The sequence below is a fragment of the Lygodium microphyllum genome, chromosome 7 (genome assembly GCF_053477565.2).
Source record: "Lygodium microphyllum isolate KBCC chromosome 7, Lygodium_microphyllum_v1.1.10, whole genome shotgun sequence".
Taxonomy (NCBI): domain Eukaryota; kingdom Viridiplantae; phylum Streptophyta; class Polypodiopsida; order Schizaeales; family Lygodiaceae; genus Lygodium; species Lygodium microphyllum.
In genome coordinates this window covers 78,162,513-78,168,512 of record NC_141141.1, presented here as the reverse complement: position 1 = coordinate 78,168,512, position 6,000 = coordinate 78,162,513, and positions in this window count along the sequence as shown.

Here is a 6,000-nt window from a genome sequence, read left to right as displayed (position 1 = left end):
AAGAATCCATGCTCTTTTTTTTTTTAATAACCATTTTAGAAGGCATAATCGGTGAAGAAGAAGTAGCAAGACTAGGGCTCAATGACCCATTATCTTCTCTATCTTCTCAAACTCAAACTTTTCTTCTTCAAAGCTTTCATTTTTGAACCTCAAAAATCTTGTTTCTTGCAAGCTCCATAGCCACTTCTTTCCTCGCCAGTGCACCAAATGAAGAGCACCCTACCACGGCACCGTGAGAACCACGAACTGGCCAAGAGAGGCTACAACCACACTTGCTGGCCATGAAAACTTGCAAGAAAAATCTCCTTCTCACCAAGAATTCATGCTCTCCAAACACACAAGAGAGAGGCACACAAGAAATTAGGAAATTCTTCCATCCTCACCCTCTTCCTCTTCCTCACTCTCCATGAAATCTTGCAAAGGAGCACAAGAGAGAAAGAAACAAGAATGAGAAAGATGAGAGTTGTGCTAAAATGGGAGAGAAAGAAATGAAGCGTGAGAGGAGAAGATAAAGGAAGCGAGAGAGTGTAACCACCTCAACCTCCCACCTCCTCAAATCATGTGATAAGCCTCTTCCTTTTCCTTTCTTGATATTATAAAATTGAATTGCATACATCTTGGCTAAGGTCTAAAGACCCTTCAATTTTTGGAATGAGACAAAAGGTGTTTGACCTCTCCTTTTCCTTTCAATATTTTTTAATGTGAGCCTTTTGGACTACACATTTTACATTGCTTCATATTTGATTTTTTTTACAAGAGAGTACAAAAGCAAGTGTCAATTTGCAAAGGATGTTTCCATGTTGAGCACATTTGGTGCCTTTATTTGCACCTATTTTCGGGTTATCACGGCCCAAGTCTAGAGCGTCGACCTTGTCTACTGGAAACCAAAGCATCAAAGCGTGCCTATATAGATCTAACAAAATGGCCTGATGGTGTCTGCAGATAGTTCCTGGTCCGCCATATCTCTGAATTGAGTCATCTGATTTGGAGACATGTGTGTGAATATATCCTACAACTCCGCGTCACTCATCCCGGGACTCATCCTGCTCTCCAAAATATCATCAAAGGTCACCTGCATAGACAAAAAGTGATGTTAGCATAATCAATATAAAGATTCAAGCAAAGCACGATAATATAACTCTGAAAACAATGATGTTACTTAAATGCATATTCTAGAGTACCCTTATAAGCGATTTATCAACAAATTGTGTAGACAGATACTGTAAGTATGACGTAACCTATGGTCCCATGTCAATCTCCTTTCACAACTCCACATACACTGGAAGGTTGATAGATAAGTCACCACAAAAGGATAAGTCCACTTCATTCTCAAAGAATTCTTGGCCTCCTGTCTTTCCATCATCGTTACATGATTCTGCCTCCTTTACACACTCCAAGCCATCTCCAACCTCCACCCCTTGCAATATCTATTGAGATATCGAGCTCCACTCGTGATATGCTAGGGTGACTATTGTGCATTTATGTCATCGACTCGTTAATTGCAGATGCGGTTGGTACACCGCTCATGAATAATAGCTAGATGACAGCTATCCTTATCTACTCTAGTTTGTGGTTCAGTTAGTATGCCAGCTTAGTTAGTTGAGTTTGGTTTGAGACCCATATATAGGGTTCTTCTATTTCTTTGTCTGAGAGTTCTTTTTGGCTTACACAACTAAGAAGAGGAAAATTATTTTCAGCCTCCACCTGTGTGTGTATTCCCCCATTGTGCAAGCAAGAAAGCTACAAGTGAGACTCCTTCCTTCTCTCCCATAATCTTGACATGGTATCAGAGCCTTGTTCGTGGTAAGGAGCTCAAGAAAGCAAACCAAGTTCGCGGTGTTCTGGTAAGAGGACCAGTGTTGCTTTCACTTTTCTGTTTTGGGAGCAAGTCTCTGCAGGTAGCACAGCCAGCAAGTGCAAGAGTGCATTGTCTCAGATTGAGACCCCCTTCACAGTGTAGAAAGAGGGTAGTATATGCTGCGGGAAGGGGCTTTAACCTTTGGTTACTCTATTTTTTTGATTTGGGGCCATTTCGGGGCCTGTTTTGGAGGCGGAAGTTTTTTGCACGCACTCAGGAAAAAGCCCTGTTTTATGCTGTGCGACCACTGTTCTACAGGTCCGTGAAAAGTTACCGTAGAAATTGCATCGTATGCCTGTGCGCAGAGACATTGGGAGTTACAGAATCATCGTTGTTGCCTGTTGATGCAAAATCGTCACTAGGAAGTAACTGTGTGGTCAAATACCACTTTCGTCAGTTTTGCAGATTTGCCCTTGTGAGGCTGAAGCTGTGCAGGGTTCTGTAATGGCGTCTGATTCTCTTTCACTGATTGTCACTGAAAAGCTTGACAAGAACAACTTCCAAGCATGGAAGTTTAGAATGACGAATTTCCTTATGGGAAAAGGATGTTGGGAATTTGTTGCAGGAAATGAAGAAGAACTAGTTCTTCCTGATGTTCCCAATCAACAGCAAATGCAGGCATTTAAAGGATGGCATGAGAGAGCCAAAAAAGTTATGTACTGGCTGTCTATCAGTATTTCAAACTCTATGATTGTGCATATTCAGGATACAAGTACGCCAAAGGAGGCATGGGATACTTTGTCAAAAATGTATAGCACAAATATGCAAGCCAAGAAAATGCAGCTCAAGCAAGAGTTGCACAATGTGCAAAGAGAAAGTATGAGTATCAATGACTACCACATGAAGGTGAAGAAGATTGCAGATGCACTTGCTTCCATTGGGTCGCCAATGGAAGATGATGATTTAGTTTCCATGACCTTGAATGGTCTAGGAAAGGATTATGCACAGATCCAAACATCCATTTTCGTCCATGAAAGATTTCCTGATTTTGAGGAGTTGATTGCTCTTCTAATTTCTGAGGAGCAAAGAAATGGTGGTGCATCTTCTTCAGGAGGAACTTCAAAAGAAACTGTCTTCTACTCAAATGCTGGAAGAGGTAGAGGCAGAGGTAGAGGAGGCCGATTTGGAGGCCGTGGTAAAAATAAAAATATGCAGCAAACTCAAGAAAACCAGTCCTATGGAGGAGGACGTGGTAACTCTAGAGGCAGGGGGAGCCAAAGAGGTCATGGTGGATGGCAAAGAGACCAAAATGCAAACAGCAATGTTGAATGCTACTACTGTGGTAAAATGGGTAATATGGCTAAAGACTACTATAAAAAGCAGAATGACATCATGAATGGAAAATTGCAACAAGGGAATTATGCATCTTCTAGTAGACAAGGTGATGACAGAAATGAGCATTTGTTTATGGTGCAGCACATGAACAATTCTGTGACAAGTGTAGAAGAAAGCAACGAAGTGTGGTATGTTGACTCAGGTGCATCAAACCACATGACATGTCATATAGAATGGATGCAGGATGCAAGGAAAATGGAAAAACTAGGATTTGTGGAGACTGGTGATGATACTGCACATCCTATTGTGCAGATTGGAAAATTTCCTTTGTCTATGCAGGATGGGAAAAAGAAATACCTATCAAATGTATTTCATGTCCCGAATATCACCAAGAATCTTATTTCTGTTGGTCAAATGGTTGAGCAGGGCTTGCAGGTCAGATTTAATCCTCATGGATGCTTTGTTGAGGATATGAAAAATAAAGGTCGCTTGATAGCAAAAGGAAATAAGAAGGGCAGAATGTTTACGTTGGATGCAGACATGCCTGAATTGAGTGCATCAATGTTTGCAAATGGGACCGGTGTAGTTGTTTCAGATATTGATATCTAGCATAAACGCATTGGTCATGTTAATGTACAGTGACTTAAATCAATGCATGCCCAAAATATTGTTGCAAGATTGCCTAAATTCAAGGTTGCAGGAATGCATAAGGTATGTGAAGCCTATCAATTTGGAAAACAGGCAAGGAAACCATTTCCTAGACATGTTCAAGAGAGTAAGAAGCCATTGGAATTAATCCACTCTGATATGTGGACTACTAAAGCTGCATCTATTGGAGGCTGTTATTATTTTGTTACTTTTATTGATGACTATAGCAGAAAAGTTTGGGTATATTTTATGAAAAAGAAAAGTGAAGTGTTTGGGCATTTCAAAACTCTTAAAGCTATGGTTGAAAAAGAAACAGGCCTACAAATAAAATGCCTAAGGTCAGATGGAGGGGGAGAGTACCTCTCAAATGAGTTTGCAAGGTTCTTGTAGGAGCATGGCATAAAGCAGCAATATTCATGTAGTCATACCCCACAACAAAATGGAATTGCAGAAAGGAAAAAGAGGCATATTGGAGAGGTATCTCGTGCCATGCTCAATGAAAAAGACCTACCAGATTTTTACTGGGCTGAAGCAGTTGCTACAGCAGTCTACATAATGAACAGGACTCCCACTGCAGCAATACATGGCATGACTCCAGAGGAGAGATATACTGGTAGGAAACCAGATATTTCTGATTTGAAAATTTTTGGTTGCATTGCCTATGTTCATGTGCCAGATGAGTTGAGATCCAAGTTGGATCCAAAAGTTGAGAAGTGCATCTTTATTGGTTACTCTCTACAGAGCAGAAAGGGTATAGATGCTATAACCCTTCTACTCGTAAGTTTAGAGTGAGCAGAGATGTTGTTTTTGATGAGATGAGTAGCTGGTATAAACCAGTAAATGTGATTAATGATGTAGATGCACAAAATGGTAATGCTGCATAGAATTCACAACAGCAGTCACAAAATATTAGTGGACCTAGAGTGTCCTCTAGCACTGGTTCACATTCTTCGCCATGGACATGAAGATTGAGATCAGGAGAATCTTCTCAAAGCAATGCAAATAGTGGTATGCAGGTATCACAAAAAGGAAAAGAGAAGGTAGATCAGCCCATGTTTGATGTGAATGCAGGTCACTCTTATGTGGATAGTGAATCCAGTGGCTCAGAACAGAGCATTGATGATGAGTTGGGTATTCCTTCTATTGTTACACCTGGAGTAAGTGTGGGAGCTTTCACTCAACCGCCAAGACCCACGGACCGCTTATTGATTCAAGCGTTCCAAGCCGAGCACTAATGGATACCTCTCACATAGCCGACGCGCAATGCATACCTTACGGGTGTAGTGAGCTTACCTTGATGCCATTCGAGTTACCTCCTCTCCTGCACACTCCGGTAGCTCCACGATCCAAGTGCAAGCTTCAAGCAAGCTCCATCCTCAAGCTCCACACTCCAAGCTCCATGTCCGTGAGCAAGACAAGAGAAGAAAAGAGAAGAAAAGAAGAGAGGAGAAGATGGAGAGCTTCTCCTCCTCGGTCCCTCACCCTCAAACACTCACTCCCTCACACTCTCACACTCCCTCTCTCAAGCACAAGCTCAAGCAAGCAAGAAGAAGGAGAAGAAGAAGAAGAGAAGAGCCACTTTTGGCCACACACAAGAATGAGCTTCTTATTCACTTTTCAACTTTATATACAAAACCCTTAATCCCTTTTGGGCGGTCATCCCCTTTTCCCCTTTTTACATGGCCGGCCATAGCCTAGGCCCTTTTTCCCATTGTCCTTCTATCTTCCTAGCTTCCTCTGACCACCGCCCGTCTACATTTACAAATTGCACGGGTGAGAGCCCGGTGCTCTTTTACAAGATTTCAGGGTGCGCCTTTTTATTTTAAAATGCGCCTTTCCCCTTTTGCCTTTGCCTTGGACTTTTAAGGTTGCCCTTGCGCTTTTGGCCTTTTCTCCTTTTCTTTCTTCAGTCGGGCTACCTTTTTTCCGCCTTTGCCCTGCGTCCTTTTCACTTCCTTTTGCTTTCCTCGTGTTGGAGTTAACATTACCCCCCTCCTAGACGAGTGCCAGTCCCATGGCACTCACCGTCGTAGGTAGCAGGCTGTAGCATGCATTGAAGACGTGGGTGACAAGGATGCCTGTGGTTTTCATGGAGGAGTGTTGGTGGTGGTGTGGCAAAAGGTTTTGGGGACCTGTTGGTGGCCAAGGTGGCTGGTGGAAGGTTGTTGGAGTTGGTGGTAGGGCTATGCTGTGTTGGGGATTGCATTGATGGCCAGCAC